Here is a 27,138-nt window from a genome sequence, read left to right on the forward strand (position 1 = left end):
TCATTTGTCCAACCTTTTTTTGATTTGTTGTGTTTCTGGGTCTCAATTAAGAAAATTTCAGCCTGTGCCAAGGAGACCTAGGGTTTCTCCTATTCCTTCCTGTAATGTTTTCAGGGTGTCTGTTTTTACTCCAAGGTCTTTGATCCATTTGGAGCTGATTCTGGTGCAGGGTGATATATAAGGATCTAGCTTTGGTTTTCTACAGGTGATTAACCAATTTTGCCAGCACCATTTACTGAAGAGGCTGTCTTTCTTCCATTCTATTTTTTTTACCTCCCTTATTGAAGATTAGGTGGCTATAGGTCTATAGGTTCATTTCTGGGTTTTCAGTTCTATTCCATTGATTCTGAGGTCTCTTCTTGTACCAGTATCAAGCTATGAAAATCTGATTGTTGTATATGGCAGTGTAAGTGCAAGGACTGAAATTAAAACCTGGAGTGAGTTAACACACCTATTCCTTCATGATGATTTCCGTAGCCTTGCAACAACCAAGTTTTAAGAAACCAGCATATATTTTCCTTGAAAGTTTTCATCTAAAATATTCTTGCCCTACTAAATGGTAGAAATGAAAGAAGTCATATTTTAAGCAATCAACATTGTTCATAAATTCCAGAAAGCACTATTAATTGATCTAAATGTAATGTATGTGAATTCTTTTAAGATACTAGAACTTTAAACCATTAAACTTAAAAGAATAGAGCATACCAAAAGAAATATAAATATATATACATACATACTCTGTGACAGCATTTTCAAATATGGAATCGAAAAGAACATCATAATATTTGCCCACATCAGCCTAACCAGAATTATGAGGTTAGTGCTATATATAATTTTCCCCTAAGAAAAAGTAAATATATGGTGAAAATGATAGGTTTCTTGGATGGTAACTCAAAATGGGGTAACTGCCAGCAAAAATTATATAGCAATTGAAAACATGAAAAACATGCTGGGATATAGGTAAAAAAAATGATAGGATGCTTTTAGTTGGATGTACAGTTGAAAATGTACTCTCATATCTAGCCTTAGAAATTGTTCTTTAAAATACTAAATATGGAATGCTAGACAAATTATGTCATTTCCTCGAGTCTCACTTTCCATAACTGAATGAAAAAAACAGCAGTATGTTTTAGTTGTTTTGTATGCGTGCTATGAAAGTCAAATGAGAAAACTAATCTTAAAGTTGAATAGGCAAAATATTTTTTAAATTTTTATATCGTTAGCAGTGATTGCTATGATAACATAGTGGCCATTAATTTTTTGTTATGAGATTCTTCATAAAACATAGAAGGAAAACAGATGTCTAACCAAGTGAATATTTTGGGTTAGCATCCATGATCCATTGTTCTCTTCAGCTCATTCAAAAAGCACTTTAAAAATCATCCTTGGGGAATTTACCATCTATTCTTATCCATTGTGTACAGTGAGGCCCATCAGCTAGTTTCTTATCACCCAATGACAATAGCTTGCACAGTGGTTAAGTACGTAACTTGACATATAGATGAGCAAGCAAGTACTAAAATCAGAAATGGTGAGAAATGATATTGCTGAGACTTCCAGAAAGAAAATCTTCTTAAAAACCTCACACTAATTAGGATTTTCAAAGCCCTCTCAGCCCTCTTTGACTTAATAGCTAAACTATCATTAAGATCATTTTGAAAGTGATTTAAGAAATAATGTTAAAATCAAAGCTTCTGAGTTAGATACAGTAGAAATAGAAGAGAAATGAATAATTGTAGTATTTGCTATGGTTTGCTTGTGTCCTCTTCAAAATACAGGTGTTGCCAATGTGATAGAATTTGGAAGTAAAGCCTCTAGGAGGTCTCATCTCTCAACAGTTAGATTAGTTGTCTTTACCAAAATGCTTCTAAACAATGGTGCTCAAATCTGTAATGCTAGCTACTAAACGCTGATATCCAGAGGATTGTGGTTCAAAGTCAATCAGAACAGGAAAGTCTGCGAGACTCTATCTCCAATTAATCAGTAAAATACTGGACTGGAGATATGGCTCCAGTAGTAGAACACCAGCTGCAAGCAAGTCAACCAAGTTATCTCAAGGCTCCAAATTCAGACCCCAGTGCCTCTAAAATAAATAGATAATTAATAAGTTAATAATGAATAAATAGATTCATTGATAAAATAAAATTTTATTTTTCAAAAAGGCATGATGGAAGATATTGTTCCATGTGCCTTTCTGCTTTGTGGCATATAAAGACAATACTTCTCCCATCCAGTGACTGCAACATCAAGGTGTCTCCTTGGAAAAAGACAACAGCCCTCATTAGATATCCTAACTAGCCCACATCTTGATCTTGAACTTAACCTTGGTCTTCCCAGCATTCACAACTATGAGAGCTAAATTTCTGTTCCTTATAGCTTACCTTGTCTAGGTTTTTGTTACAGTATGACAAATAGAGCAAGATATTATTCATTTTACTATTAAAATATTTTTTAAAAATGAAGTTAATAGTAGGAATCAAATTTAAACAAATAAAGATTTTCAAAAAGCAGAAAATTGTTAAGCTAACAATTATAGAAATTGGTTTTTTTGAAACCGCTACTGCAGAACATGAAATGATTCTGGTAAAATTTTTTACTTTTTTTTTGGTCGGTCGTGGGGCTTGTACTCTGGGCCTGGGCACTGTGTCTGAACTCTTTGGCTCAAGGCTAATGCGCTACCACTTGAGCCACAGTGCCACTCCTGGTTTCCTAGTGGTTAATTGGAGATAAGAGTCTCATCGACATTCCTGCCCAGGCTGAGTAGCTAGGATTACAAGCGTGAGCCACCTGCACCGAGGCAATGCTGGTAATTTTTAAGCTTAAGCGTCAAAGCTCTGAGTTTAATTAATTACCAGTGCCTCAAAACAACAAGAAAACCTCTTCTTACATGTTAAAATAGAGAAGTAACCAAATAAACTTGAAGACAAGATAAAAATACAGAAGATATTCAAATGTAGATCATAAAATAAAGAGGAAAAAATTATATTAATCACTCCAGCAAAACCAGACAAAATTTGTAGAATAGATGTGACTTTAAAGGCAAAAAAAGAACCAATTAGTGGAAATAGCAACTCTCTGTAATTATATGTGAGAAGACTTTTATATAAGTTGGAAGTGAAGCTAGCAGGCTCAGAATGAGCCTGTCCAAGACGTAGGCAGAAGATTTTTGAGTTTGGAGCAAGAAATACGAATGTTTAGGTCCAGAAGATAAGAGATGTCCCACGGGAATCTAGTGGCACTCTAAGAGAAGAGATAGTCCCATTCATCCAGGAGATGTGCTATTGGTGAGTACTGCCCTGTTTGGCAATCTTCCTCTCTCAACAATGACGGGAAATGACAATGGGAAACAGGGAACTGTAGGGAACAATAGGGACTGGGAACAATTCTTATCTGATAAGACTAAAGAGGGAATGTGAAAGAAGGATAAGCTCAGAAAAAGAAAACATCCTGAAAGCTAACAGAACTGATGCTGTAATAAACAAAATCAGTATAACTAAAACTTATATAAAGATAGCTCAAAGGATAGAACAAGCTACATCTGTGAAATAATAAAAGCTATTTCACAAAAAATATACAACTAAAGATTTTTTTTTAAAATGAAATGGTGAACTTTGAAAGAAATAATAAATTAGCTGGATAGAACAAAATTGATTTTAAAAAAAATTGGCAATCTCAAAGATTAAGCTAAGGAATTCCCCCTCCAGAACATAGTATAAACAGAACTGTTCTGGCAAACACAAAATGAAAGTTTATAGCCCAGAGGATAGACCTAAGGTTTCAATGTTTATCTGAAAAGAGTTTAAGAAAGAACAGAGAAAGGACTTTTGATAAGGAGTCCTTGGAATGTTTAGCAAGATAGATTTCATGGTAGCCCCAAGAAATAAGCTTCAGTAAATTTTTGAAGATTGAAATAATATAGGATCTGTTCTCTGAATAAAAATGGTTTGGAATAAAACCAGCCACAGAAATAAACTTCAAAAACATTAAGTATCAAACTATATGTGAACACACACACACACACACACACACACACACACACACACACCTGCACTATCTATACACACATTTACATCTACTCACATATATCTGTATATATACATATGTGTATATGAGGATTTGAACTCAGGGCCTCATGTTCCTGCTGGGTATTTGCACTCATGGCTATTACTCTCCTGTTTGTGCTACACCTCAGTTTCTTGGTATTTTGCTGATTAATTCATGATGAAAATCTCTCAGTGGTTTTGACTGCCTAGGTGGTTCTGAACTGAAATCTTCAGCCTCCTGAGTAGCTAGGATTGTAAGGCATGAGCCACCATTTGTACAAAAGAGTTCCAATTCAGCACATCAATTTATGAGTACAATGAATATATTTTGAACATATTTTGAATAACACATAGAAAATATCACAATGTAAATTTTAAATTTTTAATTGAGTGAAAACAATATGCTAAAATTTGGGGATACAGTTAAAACAGTACTTAGAATGAAATTTATAAGTTTAAATTCTTATTTTAGAAAGCAGAACCTAAAAAAAAAATCAATGTTTTAACTCTGACATTAGAAAGTGAGAGAAAGAGTAAACTGAATGCAAAATAGGTGAAAGGAATAAAATGATAAATGCCAGAACAAAAACAACAAAGTCGAAAAACAACAAAAGCATGAAAATATGTCAAAAAGTTAGTTCCTTGAAAACACTGAACAAATTCAATAAAACCATGGCTAAATAATTTTTCATAAACAATGGCAAACAAAAAAAAGACTGAAGTCCAAAAATACCTGTAGTAAGAATGGGAATGGGAGTACCATCACAGACGGTGCCGATATTAAAGGAAAGTAAGAGAGGAAAGTAAAAGAAATAACTTTGGAACAATAAATTAGACAACTGAAATGAGGTAAATTCCAAATCACCAAATAGCCTTAAAAAGAAATTAGAAAACCACAATGCAATACCTAACTCCACCTCCACACGGTTTGCTAAAATTAGAAGAGATTGACAATCCAAATTTTAGAATAATTTGGAGCAAATGCAGCTCTTATAAACTGTTGGTACAGCCAGGCACCAGTGGCTTACACCTGTAATCCTAGCTACTCAGGAGGCTAAGGATCGTGGTTCAAAGCCAGCCCAGTCAAGCAAAGTCCATGAGACGCTTATTTCCAATTAACCACCAGAAAACCACAAGTGGTACTGTGGCTCAAGTGGTAAAATGCTTGCCTTGAGCTGAAGAGCTGAGGGACAGTGCACAGGCCCAGAGTTCAAGCCCCACAACCGACAACACAAAGAAACAACAACAACAACACAAAAAAACTATTGGTACAAAAATCATACAGTAAATTGTTCATAGCATCTTAATTCATAATGGTTCCTAAATTAGAAAAGATATAAATATCCTTCAAGTGAATGGATAAACCAATTGTAGTGTATCTAGGCTTGCATTACTAGCCAGAAGTAAATGGATTGCATTGTGATAACACTGAATGAAGCATGGATGAAACTTACAAAAACAATTATTTTCAGTAAAAAGATCCAGATACAAAAGAGTACATTTCTATTTATATGAAATTCTATCAAAGGCAAATATGATCTACAGTGACAGAAGACAGGTTAGTTGCCTAGATTTGCAAGGAGGAACTAACTAGAAACGAGTACAGGGGAACTTTGGGGAATGATATAAACATTATCTTTCTCAGTTATGGTGGTGGTTTCATGGTCATATAAATTTGTCAAAACTCATTAGAATGTACACAAATGGCACATTTTAAATTGGTGCAGCCATTATGATAAGCCGTATGGAGAGTCCTCAAAAAATTAAAAAAAGAGAACTACCATCTGACCCAGCCATCCTACTATTAGGTTTATAGCCCCCCAAAAATGAGATCAAAATGTCAGAGAGCTGTCTTCACTCATATGTTTACTGCAGCACTATTCACCACAGCCAAAATATGGAAGCTATGTGTAAGTGTCCAACAAAGGATGAATGGATAAACAAAATGTGGCACATCTATGCAATAGAAGACACTATTTTACTTGAAAGGAAAGAAATCTTCTCATTGTGACAATATGAATTGACTTGGAGAACATTATATTAGGAGAATAAAACAGCAAAAAGCTGGGCTAGAGGCACGGTTGATAGCACCAGCTATAAGCAAGGAAGCCAAGCAAGAGTATAAGATCCTGAGTTCAAGCCATAATACCATTCCCACAAGTCTTTAAGAGAATAGATGTCAAGTGTTCTTACCACAAAAAAAAAGCCCGTAAGGCAAGATGTATGTTAATTATCTTCACTGAACCATTCTATAATTTCAAAACATTTATTTCAAAACATCACATTGCATATAAGAAATATATTTTGTATTTGTCCATTTAAAAGTAAAGATTTAGGGTTAAGGATGTAGCTCAAATGGTAGAGCGTTTGCCAGCATGTATGAAGTGCTGCATTCAATCATACCATAAAACAGTGAAAAAAATTAATGTGTATATTTTAGATTTTTATAAACTTTTCAAGATTCCCTCTCTAGCCTCTAATTCTCTTTCCAAGAGTTACTGCTCCATTTTCTTTTGGTTAAGCTGAAAGAATTCGGCATATTAATTTTTTTGTCAGTCATGGGACTTGAACTCTGAATCTGGGCACTGTCCCTCAGCTCTTCAGCTCAAGGCTAGAGCTCTACCACTTAAGCCACAGTGTCACTTTCGGCTTTTTCTGTTTACATGGTGCTGAGGAATCCAACCCTGGGTCTCATGCATGTGAGGCAAGCACTCTATCACTGAGCCACCTTCCCAGCCCTATCAATTGTTTTAAATTCTCCTCTTTCCATTTCAATGAGGAATCAACATGTTCTGATCAGGCTTTCTCTAATACCACCCTTATAAAATGACTGGAGCCACAGTCACTAATGGTTTCTCCTTTGCAGACTCCCTTGGCAGAGCCAAAATTCTCATATGACCCAACAGCAGCATTTGATATAGTCTATCATTCCATCTTTCTTGAGTCGCTCTCTTGGTAGTCATCCTCTGTGATTTTTCCCTTATCCCATACCTTCTTAGCTCCTGCTTCTTCATTACTCCTCAAACTTTAAATGCTAGAGTACATCAAGATAGCATCTCTAGATCTTTGTTCTACCCTACCTATACTCATTTCCTTGGGGCTTTATCATCATGGTATGGTGGCCAGTGACATGTTGATAATATACAAGATGATATGCCTATTGTGGGCTCTTACCTAGAACTCCAGTTTCAAATCAAAGAGCTTACTCCTACATGTCTATTTGAATATCTCCTAAATAGCTCAAGATCATGATCCTATACCTTCCTCCCAAACCTTTACCACCACCCTTTTCCATGCTCTATCTAATAATTCAATCTACATATTCAATTTTTCAAACAAAATTACTTGAAGTCATTAATTTCTTTTTCTTTGTGTCTTATGCCCTCCATACAATTTGATCCACATCCAGGGTCAACACATATTCAGGATCTAATTACTTCTTCTTTCTTCTATTGCCAACCATTCTCATCCATGTGTCTATTGAAATAAGGATGCTGAGTCTAACCAGTGCCATCTTGGCCACATGGTGGATGATAGGGTGTTGGGTTTAACTGGGGCCATCTTGTCTTCATGGTGGAGGCAGGGAAGCCTAAATTCCTGGAGGCAGGGGTAGGGACAAAGACAAGAGGTTACTTGCTTGGATCACAAACTCTCAACCTCCCTGTTACCATGGTCCCTCTCTCCTGACCCTATTTAGGCCCAGCCCAACTTAGGCACAGGTACACCATGCCATGTCTCCTATCTGCTCATCTCCTGTCTCTTGGCTCTCCTTCAGCCAACATGGCATCCCACTTCCGCTCTCCATTGGAGCTGATGTGGTTTGTTGGTCTTGTTTTTCTGCTCTTTCTTTCCTTTCCTGCTCTCATGGCTCAGTTTTCTGACAGTGTTAAGTGCATTTGCAGGGCTGCAGGTCTTTGTGACAAGAGTCCAGCTGCAGTCCTTGGCCTTCTAATAAAGACTCCTTATTTGACCTCTCAAAATGTGGCTTCTGTTTCCTTGCTGTATAACACTGTCACCTCTTGTTTATGGGAGTTACAGTTATAAAATCAACTCCTAACTAGTCCCTGTTTCCTTCTATATAAGTTCTCAGCACTTCAGCCAGAAGGATCCTGCTAAACTATAACAAATCATGGCACTTCTCTGCTCAAAAGCTTTCTATGACTCTTGAGTTCATACTCTTCAGGCTCTTGAAGACTAAAATTCAGTGGCCTAAAGAGACTGTGTACAATGTATCACCTGGGTTTTAGTGTCATCTCCTCTCCTATCACGCTCCCAGTCATCACATTAGTTTGCATACCAGGCCTGCTTCCCTTCAAGGCCTTAGCTCTCCTCGTCCAGTCACCTGCCATATTCACCCCCAGGTATTCAGTCCTGCAAATACCACCTTGGTCTTTTGTAATCGCTCACTAGAATATTAGCCTTCAGAACTTCCCATCTATTTTTCATCTCCAGTGTGCTAGTATATCAGTAATGCTGTTTTATGTCCATTTATACCAACTGAAGTGTAAGCTCCACACAGTTGTTTTGTCTTATTTTGTTCATCTTTGCACCTGAAACATATTAGGAGTTCAACAAATATTTGTTAAATTAATATTTAATGTTAAATTCGTTTTTAAATGATGGGGGTAGGGGGATGGATGGACCTAGAAAAAATTGTAAAGTACATCAGGTCAGAAAGAGAAACAGTGCATGTTTTCTTTCATATGTGGAAATTATATCTAAAATACATACATACATGACAGTATATACAGGGTTATATGCATATACACACAAACACATTGACTATATGGAATGGTATACTTAGAGGAGGAATCCAGTGGTGTAATTCCTCTAAACAACTAATGAATTGTTTATTAAAATATACCACAAAGCTGAAACATGTTCAGAGGAAGGGGGCAATAAGATGGAGACAGCACAGGAGTGGAGGAAAGAAGGATGAGCAAATGCAGTCATTAAATTAAATGTACACTATGTAAAAACTGAACTATGTAACTTGATGGTAGTGATAAAGGGGGGAAGATTGGGAAGAATGCTGGAAGGGGTGACATTGATAAAGATGCTTGTACTCATAACCTGACTTCTGGAATTGAATATCTTTTATACACCACTTAACAAAAATAAATAAATATATGGCACAAACATGCTTACTGTGAGCTCTCTTTTATCTGTAACCATTACTTTTTCATTCTGAAAGTTATGGCTAATACAACTAGATATTAAACCAAAATAAAATGTAAATAGTTTAAAGGATTTTCCATTATTTGCAAATAGTACTATTATATGCCCAGAAAAATCTAAAAGGGAAAAGATTAGAGTTTAATTTTTAGTTGGATAAGTGTCTGCTAAATGTCTCTAGAAAGTTCAGTATCCATTAGTGTTGTGCGAATCATAGTCTCCTAAGATATATGTTGAAGTCTAAACCCAACATCTCCGAATGTATCTGAGCTAAAACAAAGTCATTAGAGTGGGCCCTAATCCAATGTGACTTGTATTATTTTTATAACAAAAATGTTTATATTTTATGATATAATGTCCTAAGAAATCAACCTATTCCAGTATGTAACTCAGTGAAAATAGTCATTCTTGAATCTAATTCAAATGCTTCTACAATGTCCCAAGTAGACACAATTCAAATTTTTAAATAATTTACAAATGTGAATCTTACTCTCATTTTGGGAAAGTTGTTTTACTTGTGGTAAATGCTTTTCTTTTTTGTCACCCCTTCCCTATCTCTCTCCCAGTTTTCCCTTCCCATCCTTACCCACAAGTTATACAGTTCATTTTCCACATTGATCTAGTGAGCAGCACTGCTGCATTTGTTCACCCTTTGCCCCTCCATTTCTGTGCCCCACCTTACTCTCCCAAAGACACATAAATGAACAAACAAGATAAAAACAAAACACAACAACAACAACAAAGAAAAATTTTGTTTTCATTTCCTGGAGCTCATTTTGATAAATATTATTTTATATGATCAGAGACACCTAAGCATTGCTTCTTTGTATTTGACTTGTATTCTTACAAAAGATTAGTACATACAGTCACTAGGGATGCTCCACATAGAGGAAAGACCAGGAGGGGACACAATAATAAGGCTCTCTACAGTCACAGAGTGAGGCTTCTGAGGATACTAAACTCACCAGTCCCTTGAATAAGGATATCTAGCCTCCAGAACAGTAAGAAAATAAATGTTTAAGCCACCCAGACTGTAGCATTTCATTATGCCTTATACAAGTTAGCAACAGCCAGATACAAAACAATAGTGGGGAGTGGGGGAATAATAGCTATACCACAATAAAATATTCAGAAACAGCCCCAATCAGGAAAATTTTTTGTATTATTTCATTATTCTTAACATTTATCATGCCTAGGTGATTCTTGACTGCAGCAGGGGCCATGTTTTGTTTTTTTAAATCTATATTGGATCCCAGTATCAAAGGATTATCTGTTCATGGTCACCTAAGGAGTCGATTCAGCCACACCAGTTTTAGGTGGAAAGTGGGTTTAGAGATGACTGTCCCACATTTGATCCATGCCCACCCATGTAGCAGGTTTTCTTTTACTCCTGAGGGCTTCCCAACAGCATAGCAGTGATTTCAATCACCTGTTCCTTAAACAGTGAAGTGTTATAACGTGTGATAAAGGAAACATCATGCTTTGTGACAGTGAGTGTGGTGGGGATAACTTAGACACCCTCAGGCCCTCCTTATATGCTGTGGTGGCTGGTTTACAAGAGCACAGCAGACAGTTTCAGGGGAGGGGGTTGGGGTGAAGGACACTTGGCCCTATTGCTTCTCAGGCTTTTCCCCTGGGACCAACCTCCAGGCTATTCAAGACAGTGCAAGTTCATGTCTCCCATAAGGACTACTACTACCTCTTCCAGAGGCCTCTCTTTCCAGATCTACACAGAGCTGTTTCCTTCTGCTCACCCATGGAGCTTCAGCTTTATGCCACCATCTGTGAGAGTCATCCAGACTCACACTCTATCCATGGCCCATGACTTTCTATCATCCTATTTCACTATTTAATGACTGTACCACTAGCTGATATTTTTCCTTTTTATCCTATTTATGGACTGCATTTCTTCCTCTGGACTGAGAGCTAGCAGAAAGAAGGAACCCTCAGTCTTCAGGGATGATATACCTCACACCCACAGGCCCTAGAATTTTGCCTGGTATAGAGTGGATACGTAGTATAGTTGATGAGTTAATATATCATTTAGACCAATAAAGGGAACTCAAGGGTACTTCTTGGGATGAGATTATACCTACAGGTACTTAATAACCTTAATAATTGACCAATTTTCTCTTTCCCCTTTCACCTAACACCCTCTTGATCTTTCCAACAAAAGGAAGAGAATTACTTGGGTAAAAAGTGGTAGCCAGCCAGATGCCAGTGGCTCACACCTGTAATCTTAGCTACTTGGGGGGCTGAAATCTAAGGATCACAGTTTAAAGCCAGCTCAGGCAGAAAAAGTGCATGAAATTCTTATCTCCAATAAACTATTCAGAAAAGGCTCAAAGTGGTACTGTGGCTCAAGTGGTAGAACGCTAGCCTTGAGCACAAAGAGGCTCAAAGACAGTGCCCAGGCCCTGAGTTCAAGCCCCAGGACCAGGAGAAAAAAAGGAGAGGAGAGGAAAGAAGAGGAGAGGAGAGGAGAGAAAAGGAGAAGAGAGGAAAGAAAAGAAGAGGAGAGGAGAGGAGAAGAGAGGAGAGAAAAGGGGAGGGGAGAAGAGGGCAAGGGAAGAGAGGGGAGGAGAAAGGAAGGAAGGAAGGAAGATAAAAGAGATAGCCATTCTCCCACATTTCAGGATGGAGATACTTTACAGGAAGTATCAAAAAAAAAGACATTTCTTTCCTTTCTCTGTTCTTCCTCCTGTAGCTGATTCAATGGAAGCTATGGTTGAGAGGTTCAATTTGGCTCTCCCAGTGAACTAGACTGTCAGGTGACCTGTACAGTCATAAAGTTCTCCCTCTGATGACTTGGGCTGGATTTATCAGTTGGGTTGTAAATCAGGTAAGCAGGCAGAATCTTAAGGCCCCTAAAAGATCTCACCAATGATTATTTCTGAATATGCTTATCTCAGTACACTGAGTTGTTTCTGCTGGCCAATCATAGAATGGGCATCTGGTCAGTTATTGCTTAGTTAATCCAAGCAAAACAGTGTGGCAAAGCCAGTTATTGAGAAAGCTCCATCCTCACTATGGCCATTGTCATCTTGACATCATTGTCAGTGGTCAAGGACATTAAAGTATCACCTATGAAGAGACATGGAAGGACACTTTTAAAGTAGACTCTGATTTGTGACTTATTTCATACAAGCTTTTAGATATATCACCTCCTAAAATTAGCATCCATGTAAATGCTGTTTTCCCACACTTGGACTTTTCCTACCACAAACCAGTTACCCAGATTCATATCAAAATAGGCTCCAAATGTTGGTTTTCTTCTGCCTTTGCTCCCTGTTGAGTCTGCAACACTGCAAACCACATAAACACAAGAGTATTTGGGGACAATATGACCAGGTGATGTCACAATTACTCAGACCAATCCAAGCTTACTCAATATCATGGTCTGTTTGAGTTGTGCTAAGTTTTTTAATTTGATCATTACTTCTTTCGTCCTTGATTTGAATCATTACTGCTTTTCATCTGTATTCTAACCTTGACCTCTCTCTCTCAATATTTTCCTGTATTTCTATTGTACAAAGTACCATCTCTTTCCTAAAGGAAGCATTCTCCTGCTATAATTAAGTCTTACCAAGGCAGGTTGCTTTCACAAAAGAGCCTTCCATGTGTACTAGCTGATTCCTCTAGTAGTCAAGTCATTAGTCAATGTCCTATTGGGTGGTTTCACAGTCCCACCTTACTGCTTCTCCAATTTATATGACCAGACTCTGAAAACCCTATATAGGGTGAGATTTGAAAGTAACCACAGGACACCAATGTTTCCAATCAAACCCTTGTGAATAAGAGCCACTTTCCTTCAACCACACTCAACACTGTCTCATTCCCCTTCCCAATCTCCTTTTATTTCCTTTTTTATTATGTATGCAGATGTCTATGGACACCCTCACCCTTAACACAGAGCCCTGTGAGAGCAAGGACTATTTAATTCCATTTTAATCTCCCCTCGGCCCTTTTCACCAGCATCTGGCATGATATTTTATTCATAGCAGGTGTTCTGCAGTGACTTGATTTACTCTGCATGCTTGCTCATTTGATTTAAGGAGCACCTAGATATTCAGGCTGTGTGAAGGGGTTCATGGTCACCTTAAGGTTTCTTCAGTGTTTTGAAACGAAAGCCAACTGATATGGAGGATGTGGAGCTGAAAAGGGCGGTAACACTTAGCAAGTCTGGAATTCTTCCTTTTGATCTTTCACAACGGACTTGACCTGTGAACATTGCTGTTTCACAATGGACTTGACCAGAGCTGCTCTAGGCTCTGATTTGATGACTACGTTAGTGTGTATTCTTTTCTTTTCTCTCTTTCTTTTTTTTTGTCAGTCATGGGGCTTGGGTGCTGTCCCTGAGCTTTTTCACTCAAGGCTAGTGCTCTACCACTTTGAGCGACAACACTAATTCCAGTTTTCTGGTAGTTAATTGGAGATAAGAGGCTTATGGACTTTCTTGCTCAGGCTGGCTTTGAACCATGATCCTCAGGTCTCAGCCTCCTGAGTAACTAGGATTACAGATGTGAGCCACTAGCACCTGACTTAGCATTCTTTTCTTTGCTAGGAATATTATCTCTGCTGGCCTCAAATTTGTTTTCCTGACAAACTACCATTGTCTCTTCAAACTTTAATCAAGGACCCTCCTCCCATACATTTTACTTTATAGAAAGCCCTAGTATATACTGTATCTGCTAGTTTTTAATTTGGCTGCATAGAATTTAGAAACTCCACAAATAGCAATGGCCTAAATAGTAGACAAATTTGCTTCTCAGCAGATTGGCATGACTACTTCACAGAAATGTCAAAGACCTGGGCTCCTGTTCTCCACCCTGCCAGAACTCAGCTTCCATCTTCAAGATCTCCCACTGCTTCAAGATGGCTGTTCAAAGTTTCAGGCCAGGAGAAGGAAGGGAGGAAAGTCATGGGAAAACTATCCACATCTTCTGAGTTAGATTCTTTGAGGTACTCTTTGAAGTCTACATACACATTTCTATTTACACCTCTCTAGGCAGGTAGTGGTCATATCTAGTAACAAAGTGAGTGTTGCTGGATGAGAACTGTACATCTCACTGTCTCCCTGATTGGGATACCAGGGATGGTGGTAAGAGCCTATAAGGGTGTCATGCATTTGGCATCCATTGTGGTAAAGAGCATTAACTGCACCTCCTCTGCCATTGCACTGTTAAACGAAAACAACAGGAATATAGGCAGGCCATCTTTGACAATCACACTACCATTGATTACCTACTCTTACTACACTATATCAAGAGAGCGAGGAGGTTAAAAACATGTGCTGCTTTGACCTAACTGATAGCAGCTATGCCATCAAAGAACAAATCAAACACCTCAGAAAACTTGCAGAAAATATCCAACAAAATAAAGGGGGATGGATCCTATATGGGTGGTTATACCCTGGCTCATGCCTATCTTGGGTCCCTTTACTGCAATTTTTTGCCTTATACTGATTGCACCTTGCCCCTTCAGGCACATACAGAACATCTTTATGGGAAAGATGAGGCTTTTCACCAATCAGTCTGTCAATCAAGTGCTCCTAGGAGGGTACCTGGTCGAGCATCCCCCATTGACCACTTTTCCCCCTTCTCAGCAGGAAGCAGCTCCAGAAGAAATTACCTTCACCCACGTTCCCAACCTGGTTACCTCATCCAATTATTAAACCAAAGAGTGGGGAATGTTGGCCTAGTAGCCTCCTCTCTCAAAGCATGCTTTTTCCCTAGGTAACACTAGGCCCATTTAGTAAAGGCAGTATATGATTGGGGCTCTCCTTTGGGATAGCTATAACCATATAAGGCAGCCAGATTCCTAGAACCTCGGAGGTTATAAAAGGTCACCTGAGACAATAGCTGGCACTTCTTCTCTCTTGTGAGGAGTTTTGCCAGTCCCTTTACTGGCAATCAACCTTTTCTTTGTTCTTTGTACCTGGATATCTGCATGGTTTTCTGGCAAAGTCTAATTTACTCTAACAGTGAGTCACCAAATAGATCAGTTATCTTAGAGATCACAAGCTCAGATACAAATTCCATTTCTGAGGAGAATGGGAAAGCAGAGGTGGAATATGTAACTAGTGGTTTCCATCTTACATCTCGTACTATCATCCCACATTTGTTTGGATCTGCTTCCATATGGGCCATGAGCTGGTTAAGTTAAGGCTAGATATTATCACCACTGGATTCATAGCACCTTGTAGAGTGTTTCAAGCAGGAGATCAGGAAAGATGTCTGCTCTCCTCATCACGTTTATTGGTGCTCACACAGAATAGAGACTGAAATAAAAATAGTGATGAAACAATGAAATGAAGGAGATGTGTCATTCTGGGATAAAAAGATGACCTTGCTACAGAAAAGCAATTCAACAAGTATTTATTACATACTACTTATGACTCTAGCAATAAACAAGATCAGGTGTCAAACTAAAGGGCTGGCACAAAGCTTATATGCATTTCATAGAAATAGCAGAGACTCGTCTAAGCCAAGGCTCATTAGAGAATCCAAACTGACATGTGAATCCAGGAAGAGCTGAAACCTTGTTGGACTCATCCCCTCTCTTGACTGAGAGCCCAGAGTCTGTTTCTTCTTCTCTCTATTCATCTGAACTGGATAGATAGTCACAGATCAGGGAAAAAGAGAATAGATGATTTGTCTACTGCTGACATAGTCAGGAAGGAAGCCAAATCTTGGCTTTAAATCCATTAAACTTTCTCATCAGAAAGTTACTGACCACATGACATTCATAGCAAATTTCACTTGGTAAGGTATTATTGATCAGTGACTTTGTTTTTTATTATTCTTAAGATGTAATATAAAGGGGTTTAAATTCAATGTGCCCGTTTGTGAATACATTGCATTTTGATCAGTCACCCTTTCAGCATTCTCCTCCATCTCTCTCAACCCTACCCATCCCTTCAATTTACATAGTTCAAATTTTACATATGCTTATTGAATATTATGACTACCTTCACCCATCTTTCCTCTCTCCATTCATGTACCCTCCTCTCAACTCCCCACTTCCCCCCATACTTTTCTTATGGTGCTCAGGACCAAACATAATACCTTGTACTAGCTAGGCAAATGCTCTTCTCCTGAGCAAAACCTCTAACTCTGTGACTATCTTTTAATAATGCCCAGTTTTAGTTTCTCTACTGGTCAGCTAGAAAACAGATTCCCTCTGCTGACCTGACTTATGACTATCAACAAGAAAGTACTTGTAGTTAAACTGAAGTGCCCAAGGGGAACACAAGGGCAGCACATGTTGAATTACAAGCACTAATCAGCCTTGGGATGATTCTTCCATGAATACAACCAAACCTAAGTTCTTAAAAGTATGTCCATATGGTTCATTTTATTGAAGAAAGTGTGATGGTCCCAAAGCTCTATGGACCTGAACACTCTCAGACTACTGAAATAATCTGCCTTTTTTCTTTACAAGATAAATTAGTGAATAAGTATTCTACTTTAACCTATGAAGAGTCTACTCCATAAGACATTTTCCTTATTTGGATACTTTTTAAAAGGAGTGTTAATGACTTCAAAATGTTTTGTGTAAAAAAAGTATGAACAAGCCTTTTCTACTTTTGATTACCAAACTGAGACCCTGTGAAATGGAACCCAATAGAGCCCCTATTTTAAATGTCTCTAGTTATTGTCCATTTTGTCCTCAGAACAACGCCTACTCCAGAGACATTTTGAGCTCATCAAATATGTAGATTGTTTTGCAAATACGTTGGGGTTACCACAAAACCTAAATTGTTTTTAGCCAACTAAGCACTTTCTCTCTTCAGTTTCAAAAGCCAATTGTAGTTTATTTTTTAAGAAAATTTAATTCAGATGTCTTTGATTCGTTTGCACTTAAATAATTAAAGCACCCATTTGCAAGAACTGATTGGGGTTGCAAGAAAGCTTGAGTCTCTTAGTCTCCATAAATCTGTTTTCTGAAAACAGGAAGTCTTGTTTTGCCAAAGGTAAACCAACTGTAAGTGGCACATTTAGGTTGAAAGTGGATTTCAGAGCAAATCCAGAACTACTCATTTCTAACTGGGTTAACAGTGCCAAGAAAGAGCTCTTCTGTCCTCTCCATCTCCAGATGCTTTGCTGAATACCTGTTTCTGACCCAAGCAGATTCCCACCACAAGATGCAGGAAAGAAGCTAAAGGCCTAGAGGCTGTTATCACAAACAACTAGAGCAATAATGATATGACTCTAGTTGACTTCCAAGCCTCACTAAGATGGTGTTTCTAGCTTAAGCTACTGAATCATGGAATTACACATGTGTTTTCTCTCAGATTTTATTGGGGGGTAGGGAAAAGGGTAAGTGGAAGGGTAGTTTCCCTCATTATCTTCTGTAAAAATGTAGGAGATGCATAACTTCTTTTTGTCTTCTGAGAACTTCTGAAGGGCATTCTGAATCAACCAGATGAAAACTTGGGAAGTAAGAATTATGGCACACATATATTTTTGTTTGAAATTTTGGTCTGATTATATCAATTACTTCTATTTCAACTACATTCTGCTAATGAGTAAGAGATAGGTTACCTCCTCTCCATCCAAACCAATACTATGCAAGAATTCAATGGACTAATGTGTAATAAGAATCTGGTACATTGAAAACCCCTCCTAAATGACAGGTACTATTTTATGGATTTTATACAACACATGACACTCAGCAGAGTATGTCATTGCCACCTATTGACCACAGACTGTAGGAAGGTAAAACATCTAAATGCACCACCAGCCTAGATTGGGTCCTGTGGCCCTTAGTGACTTCTCACCTCCAGCCAGACTTGCAGATGGATTAAGTCCAAACTTCCAGCAGTTATCAATAAATATGCCTGGGATCCATCTGGAAGGGGTATCACAACAGCTGTGCCCAAATCCAGAGTATTTCATGTTAATGAAAGAAACTCTCTTTAAGTCCTGAGGTTAATTACGTTAGCTTTTCTGTCTTCCGGAGGCAAAGTCCCCCATTTTTTCAACAGTATTCTATCTTGATTCTGGATATCTTAAGGGGAGTCTTAAGGGGAGTCTGAGATTTGTAAGTAATACACTAAGTGCACCATTGACAGAAGACAACTGGAATAATTAAAGGCATTAATTAGGATTTCACAAGTTGATGAAATTGAACAAATATATATTGAGCATCATTGTGTTATTCACTGTGTTGGATGCCATTGAAGACAGTAAACAATGGGACTCAACACGGACCCCTGCCTTTAGGTTCACTGGGCTTGAAGAAAGCAGACTAGATAAAAATACATGAGGCAGAAAATGGATACTACACAGGAGACACATATAAAGTTCTATAGTTGTATTAAAAGAAAAGAGAAGTAAATGCTTAAAACTAGTAGTAGTATTGAACAGGCAAGGATAATCACTTTAGTGTTAAATTTGCCTGCTTTCTACGCTAAACACCTTCCTCATTAAGAGTTTGGACAGTATCTCTGTAGCCAATGCCTGGAGCTTAATAAATACTGTTTAATGTTGAATTAAGTAATAGAATCATCCATCAGTAGAATATTTAAATTTAATTTAAATTGGAAGGTACCAAAGGGGTCAATGAATGCAATACTTAAAAATAACTTTGGGCAGGGCACTGGTGGCTCACACCTGTAATCCTAGCACTCAGGAGGCTGAAATATGAGGATTGCAGTTCAAAGCCAGCCTGGGCAGGAAAGTTCATGAGACTCTTATCTCCAGTGAACCACCAGAAAACTGGAAGTGGCACTGTGGCTCAAGTGGTAGAGCACTAGCCTTGAGCTGAAGAGCACATGGACAGTGCCCAGAGTTCAAGCCCCATGACAAAAAAAAACAAAAACAAAAACAAAACAAACAAACAAAAACCTTTAAGGGGAAGATCACACCCTCAGCCCACCTAATAGCCACAGAGCCAGGACTGAAATCTGAGACCTTTGAGTCTCCACAGAATGACTATTTATTTCATGAATTCTCGTTATTCATTATCTAAATTTAACCATGTTTTTACTAAATAATCTCCAGAGGAAAGTTTTATGATTCTCTCTGGGAAAATGAGATTTCATTGCTTTAACCTACATTTCAGTTTTTTTTTTGGCAGTACTGGGGTTTGAACTCATAGCCTTACATTTGCTAGGCAAGTGCTCTACCACTTAAGCCATCTCCAAGCCTGGCTTACCTATTTCAATCTTCATCACCTCACAACTGAAGCCAGATTCATTTCTCAATATGATTATAGCTGTGCTTGACTGTTCCTTACAGAAATTCAACTGTTGACAAAAAACTTCACAGTGGACTGTTAAATTCACTGCTTGCCTGGACCTTGGTAGGAGAAGTAGGAACAGAAAACCCAGACATAGAGAGAACCCCACTTCTAAGCCAGGGCAGAGAGGGTGCTGAGATAGAGCAGAGAGAGGGAAGCTCAGGGTCACTGAGAGGATTGTTTTGTTTATTATATCTTGCTTCATTTTTTTAAACAGATATCCACATTTCAAAACAAAAGAATAAGACTTGTGGTAGATTTCCTCAAGGGCAACTACCAAAGCCTTTGCCCCAAGAGTTGCGTTGGGAAGCTATGTAATCAAAACTTTTCCCTCTGGTCCATGCCAGCATTTTAGCTGCCAATAAGTAGACATGCTTTTTGCTTCCAAAAATACAAAGTGATTATACTCTTGCTACCCAAGTCTACCCTTGGCCCCTCCACAGACCATCACAAAGAGAAGTTGAAGGATGCACTTTGTGGTATTGTTTTTTTTGAAATCATTCCTATTTAGAAAACTCTCCAGGCTGAGTGTCTGTCACAGAGAGACTGGCTGCTGTGGGCAGACAGTGACCACCTAATGGAGCCCCTGGAAATGTCTCTCCTGCCAGGGACACATGGCTTCCATTAGGTCAGAACTTGCTGGCTTTCTGACCTGGAGTTCCCTCTTACTGTATATATCTGATACTTCTCTAGGCTGGACATGAAGGTAAAACAGGGAAAACTGGGTATATTTTGTACAACTGTGGAAGAGAAAAGTATCTTAGGTTAATATCACTCATGGTATTCAGGATTCCAAAAGGTCATCTGTCTTAATGTGCTTTCCGTGACTATAAAAGAATACCTGAGACAGGATAATTTATAAAAGTGAAATGTCTGCTTTGGCTGTGGATCTGGAGGCCAGATGGTATAGAGGATCTATAGAGGAATATATGGCTCTAGTGAAAAATGGTATAATGATGGCATTTGGTTTACTATGGCACAAGATGAAAAGGAAAGCAGGTGCATCTGGAAGAGACAAACCATGAACAGCAGCCTCATTTTGTTACAACTTACTGTCTCAATGACTTTCCCAGTCCCTCAGGAAAATGCATTAGTCCCTCTTGCCGGCTGAACATTTCTTAAAAGCCAAACTTTCTAACATCAACACAATGGTAATCAAATTTTAACACATGTTTAGGGCAAGACATATTCAATCACATCATTATCTTTCTCCTGAGATTTCAGGACCTATGAGAAGATTTAGTTCTACATTTCAGATCAGTCTTTTCTAAAAGTCCACACTCCCTTCTAACAAGGATGATGAATTTATTCCAGTTTGCCTAGACATTATTAGTCCTTATGTCCCTATAAGGACCACAAACTAGTAATGCCTTCTTACTAGCAATGAACACAGAAAAACAGGAAGGGAGAAGGAATATACAGCTACCCTCCACTCCTGCAGGCACCATTCAGAATTAGCTAAGAAAGGAAAAATATCATCTTTCAACCAGTGGAAATCAGGCATTAAGGATAAAGTATCACAGTCCTAATAATAGCATTTGGTAAAAGATTTTGAGAATCTGGCACTTGATAAACTTTTGCACTAATTCTTCAATCCTTTATTCTTTCTGACCTCTTTTCATCATTACTTTTGCATTTTCAAAGTTAATTCTCCAGTGGAAGACTCCTATCTGCTTCATTCCAGTCCCTGTTGCTATTGCCAATTGCTTTCTCTCTGACTGACTTTCCTGAATCCTTTTTTGGGGCCTATGGAATAGTTTAGGAGAGAGATCCCATCTGAATTGAAACCTCTCTATTGGCAATTGCATAATCCCTTTTACCATTACCATTATAGGATCTAGGGATTAAGACCTGGTTCATCTTTGTGAAGGATGTAGTGGGGAAGAGGGGCATTCTCAGCACACCACCAGAGGTGGGAAGAAAGGTGGGAAATGAATTGGTAAATCTAGATAGCCTGGTCTCTTCCTTGACAATGTGCAAGATTTCCCCAGGAGTTCCCCTAACTGACCCTGTTCCTTATTCCAAGGCAAGGTAATGCTCCCCATTGGTACATTAAGATGCAGAATGCTGGACACTGATTCCAGGTCAGGGGGAGTCCAGATGCTTTACTGTAGAAGGGAGCAAGATGTGAGTGTTAGAACACAATGACAAAAAAAAAGACTTGTAGGAAAAAAGAGAGTTAAACTTAGGGGGTCATATATGAATGGGTCAGTATTTGTCTTTTCATCAGTTGCTGCCCCTTACATCTGTGCATAAAACTTTAGAATAACTATTAATTCTGTTAAGAAGAAACCCATGTACATACACACCGCAATTATAGAACTGGACCTGCTCCACTGAGTATGTCGAAGGGTGTACATAAAATTATCCAGAGTTATTTTATGGCATAGAACATTATTGCAAAGCACTGAGTAGCTGAAGTTGCTGTTGTGAGGAGTTTTCTCACTGTCTTATGGAAGGCTCAAGGCCACACGAAATCCTCAAGCCACTTGGCAGTCTGAGGCTACCTTGCCCTCCATTACCTCCAGTGATGTAAGCAAGAATAGACCATGTCTTAATGGGGCAAATACTTTTGTTAATGGGGAGAAGTCCCTATGTTCATAAAGCCACACCCTTGTCCAGAAAGGAAAGATTTTTCAAGGTCTAGTTATAAAGCTTTCCGTGAAAGACATTTGGTATGGGGATAAACGTAAGCCACACTCATGTGGTAGCTTTTCCCTCCCTGTAAATATACTTAAAATCTTTAAAAAAAATCAATTTCTGCAGTGAGTCTCAGTGCCAATGTTAGAAGAGCTAAGCTGTCAATTTTCACTTTGCTCTTTTCCACAGGAGAAATAAAGTTGTTGTTCTTTGTGTGCAAGAATCCCCAAGTTTAGTCAAGGCTGGAATTTCACTGCTTTTATTTTTATAGCAGTCCTGTGTTGCTCATGGGTGGGGGCGGGGAGAGGGGAGAGGATAAAGAAATGGCAAAATAGACAATTTGCCATTGACACGGAGACAGGACTTTGGGGTTGAGGGGTGGAAATTATGGCAAGTTTTCCATTTTCATCCCCAGGGATCTGGTCACTGATTCAGTTAAGCCTGTACAGGGATGTCAAATCATGCTGATACAGGAACCTTGAAAAAAAAATCACCTTTTGTTTTTGTGGGGAAAGGAGAGAGGAAATTGAGGTGAAACTGCAAAATGTTTGCTTTTTTTTTTTTTTTCTCATGAAACCAGCAGAAGAGAAGGTCCTCTCAGGCCACCAGTGCAAATATTTGTACAAGGTTCAACTGCCAAGTATTCTATGATTCCTGCCAGTTTTCATAATTGAACGATACCTTTTTAAATAAATGCACTGCTTTTCTATTGGGCCGGAGCAGCCTTGCCACATCTGGATTATTTGCTTCCTTCCCACAAAAGGTCCAGTTCCTTCAAGGTCAGATGTCACTGAAAAGCTGCAACATTAGAAAGCAATAATCCCCAAACCATCACTCTGTGGCCCTATTTTAAAGCAAACAGAATTTTCCCCCCCATCATTGTTTGGCACTTTTTAACCCTACAAAATTGAATGTTGAAATGCAGATCAATAATCTCAGAGCAGTGTCACACCATCAGTTGACACGTAACAACCTCATGGATCTATGATTCATGGATCTATGATTCATGAAACCAAGTCTAAACTTCTTATTAAATAATCTTGCAGAAAATCTGAACTGGAAGAAGGCAAATAAAGGGAGTGAGGGTGAACACCAATGCCTATAAGAAAACTCTTATTTTTGTAGAAGGGAAGCTGCTGGAGAAAGACACCGACAGTGTATTTTCATTGCACTCCATCAAGACATTTAATAAAACTGCCATTCCTAACACACTACCAGCTACTTTGGAATTGTTTTCACAGTTACTCAGCAGGAAACTAACATTTGAACCTACCAATCTTTTGAGTTGCAAATTCAATTTTGAACTTTTTATTTAAAAAGCTTCAAGAATATCTATCACTCCAGGCAGAAGGATGATAATAACATTATGTTTTATGAATTATTACTTTCCAATTAAGGGTGACAGACTTGCTTATATGAGCAGGGTGAGCTTTTTCATAAGCTGCGCACTTCCATCCAAGTTCTCCTGATTCTATTTTGCCAAAGCAAGGAAAAGGATATTACATTTTAAAATAAAATTCCTCCAAATAAAATCCTACCAAAGCTTAATGTCTGCGAGTTCTTGCGGTGCCTTTATGTTGTAAATGCTGAAGTTTTATATTACTTATATAAGCTTTAGTCTCCAATAGAGCTGGCAAACAAAACCCAAACATGCTGAAACGGCTGTAGTACCCTATCTATCTGAGTCATTTGGACCACAACAGGAATAGGGATGTGAAGCAGGAGCTTTCTCAGTCCTCTGAAAGTTTGAGCTTTTCATTTCAACTTGCAGACAAAGAACTAGTAATGGCCACAAACCTCATAAAAAGGGACACATACAAGTTGGATATTAAACCAGGTACTTTCTCTTGTTGTTGTTTTTTGAAAAGGGACACTTCAAAGGAACATTCTGAGTTCTTAGTACTAAATCCAATTCCTTAGAGACTTCGATTCTATTATCATTTCAAAGAGTGAATCTTACAGTCTGCAAACAGCCAATCTCGGTCAACAAGGGATATATTTTAAATAAGAAAGCCAAACAAGCATGCCCACAAATCCTCTATGTTAAACTGTGTTTGTCCACACCCATTAATTTAGTTACAGGACTGGCCTGAAGTTTACCAAGCCAAAAAAAGAAAAAGAAAAGATGAAAAGAATTCTAATTTAAATAGCTTAAAAATACAAGAATATGTCTTAAATCCTTTAAAAATAATTTACTAGTAGCTCTGTAACGATGATAACTGGCATGTTAATTATAAATAATGCTTTAGGAGTGGCATGCTAACTGAAAATAATGCTTATCTCTAGGATTTCCAAGACCATTTGCAGGAAACTGCTCTCTTTGCATATATTATTCAGGTTATTCAGTGTGAAAAGGAAGTATACTCTTGTACTTTATACTTAGTATATTAACGAATGTGCCTCACAAATTCTAGTTGCCTCTCCTCTATTAGTATGGAATAGTAAATTTTTTACTGTAATTCTTCAGTGTACATTTATTCCTAGACCATTAACTCATTACAATGAGTTGCCTCAGGCAAGTTACTTAGCTTCTTTCACTGTGAGTTCATCCTTCTATAGAAATAATATTACTCACATGATCACTAAGTGAATATAAATAAAGTGCTTAGTGTTAGGATCTATCACAACCATCCCAGGGGACCATGCAGAGGTGGGCAGGCACGGGAGAAAGACTATTATAAGGTCTATTAGAGGGGCCATATATTCCTCTGGAGAGGGAGCAATATGGCATCTGCCCTCATCCAGGCGGGTAGCTCCGGAGGCAAGTGGCATTTGCAGGTAGGTCTGGGGGGGGGGGGAGAGGGAGTGGCCAGCTATATGGTGAGAATTCTAGGGCAGGGAGGAGCTCAGGTCTGGATGGAGCAGAGAACCAGACATAGGGACATTGCTAACACTTAGTAAAGAATGGGACAAAGTAGGCCCCAGTAAGTAACAGTTATTCTTTTTATAATATATATTTTTATTGTAAAGATTTTTATTGTACAGACAGATTCCAGTTACATGAGTAAGGTAATGAGTACATTTTCCATCAAGCATTGTTACTCCCTCCTTTGTTTTTCCTCTACCATCCCTTCCCTGCCCCACCCCCCACTCCGAAGTTGTAAAGTTCATTTTCAACCTAGTGTCTTGTACATCTCATTGTTACACTGGGTCATCCTGTATCTTTATTTCAGCATTTTCTTATTTCCCTTCCCCTCCCCAAATTAAAAAAAAATGTATATAAGATGCAGGGCACTGGAATCAAAAACAGTGAAAACTATGGGTATACCATGGAGGAAGAACATACAAAAGAAACAACAAAAAAAAATCACACAGCACATTATAAGTACATTAAAAACAACAGCAAGAAAGAAAAAAACCTCTTGTGTCCCAATCTTGGGGTTCATTTTGTGAAGCCTGAACAAAATATAGCAATTTGGATTCCATTTTGTCTGTGAACTGTGTCAGCAACTCCAGGTAATGTGTCAGCAACTCCCCTTGATCCCCTTGAGCCCAAATTCCAGGATGGAAAATTCCATTAATATAGCTAATCAGCAGACAGCAGGAAAAACCCAAAGTTCCAGGTGTTCCAGCAAGTTAAAGACATTTCAGTCGGGGCTCAGACCATCTGCTTTAGCCAATCATTCCGAAGAGCGTCAACCCCATGAGCCAGCCAATCCACAGTACCTTGTCAGTTCCTGCCACTGGTTGCACTAATCATCTTTTAGAATTATTTTATGTTTTTTCTGCGGTGTGATATGATTTGTTAAGTGTTGCAATGATGCATAGAAGTCCCTAAAAACCCTGCTAGAGGAAGGGTGGGGCTCTCAACTCTGACCCGCTGCTTCAGTAGGTTATGAGTCCAGGCTCCAGCTTGCAATAAACAACTCTCTTGTGCTTGCATTGGAATGGGCTCCTTGGTAATCTCTGGGGACTCTTGATCTGGGCACTAGAATTTCACTTAGCATCATCTTATATGGTCATATATATATAGCTTTTGAGCTTTTCTGCTTGTCCTAAACATATATTAGTCATATATTGCAAATAAGGGAAACCATGGGACCTATATTTCTTTGGGCCTGGCTTACTTCACTTAATATAATTTTTCCAAGTCTTTCCATTTCCTAACAAATGGGGCAATGTCATTCTTTCTGATGGAGGCATAGAATACCATTGTGTGTGTGTGTGTATACATATATAAATATATATGTGATATATATCACATTTTCTTGATCCATTCAGCTACTGAGGGCCATATGTATTGGTTCCATATCTTAGCTATGATGAATAATGCTGTAATAAACATAGTTGTGCTGGTAGCTTTAGTATTGAAAAGATCCTTCACATCCATCCCAGGGGACCACGTAGAGGCTGGCAGACACAGAAGGAAGATTATTATACGGTTTATTAGAGGAGCCATATTTTCCCTGGAGAGGGAGCACACGCTGTCTGTCCCTATGCAAGTAGCAGGAAACTCTGGGGGCAGGAAGTGGGTGGGAGCTCAGGTGGGTCTGGGAGGGGAGAGGGAGTGGCCAGCTGTATAGCAGGAACTCGGGGGCTTGGGAGGAGCTCAGGTCTGGGTGGACTGAGGAGCAAAGGTGGGTATAGTGCTTACAAGTATGGTCTTGTTTATGAACATTTGAGTAAATGCCCCAAAGTGGGATTGCTGGGTCATAGGGAAGCTCTATGTGGAGTCTTTTGAGGAACCTCCATACTACTTTCCAAAGTGGTTGAACAAGTTTACACTCCCACCAACAATGCAGTAGGGTTCCCTTTTGGCCACATCCCCTCCAACATCTGTTGTTATTAGAGTTCTTGGTTATGCCATTCTAACTGGGGTGAGGTGGTATCTCAATGTTGTTCTGATTTGCATTTCTTTTATGGCTAGAGAGGTTGAGCATTTCTTCATGTGTCTATTGGCCATCTTCTTTCTTCTAAACTGCTTTGTTGAATAGCAACTCCTTTGCACAACTACTTGAAGCTAACAAAAAATAAAGTTTGATCTTTTCAAAAGATTGTTATCCTTTCTTTTTGTATGTTGCATAAAGTAAACTAT

The sequence above is a fragment of the Dipodomys ordii genome, unplaced genomic scaffold, assembly GCF_000151885.1.
Source record: "Dipodomys ordii isolate 6190 unplaced genomic scaffold, Dord_2.0 Scaffold197, whole genome shotgun sequence".
Taxonomy (NCBI): domain Eukaryota; kingdom Metazoa; phylum Chordata; class Mammalia; order Rodentia; family Heteromyidae; genus Dipodomys; species Dipodomys ordii.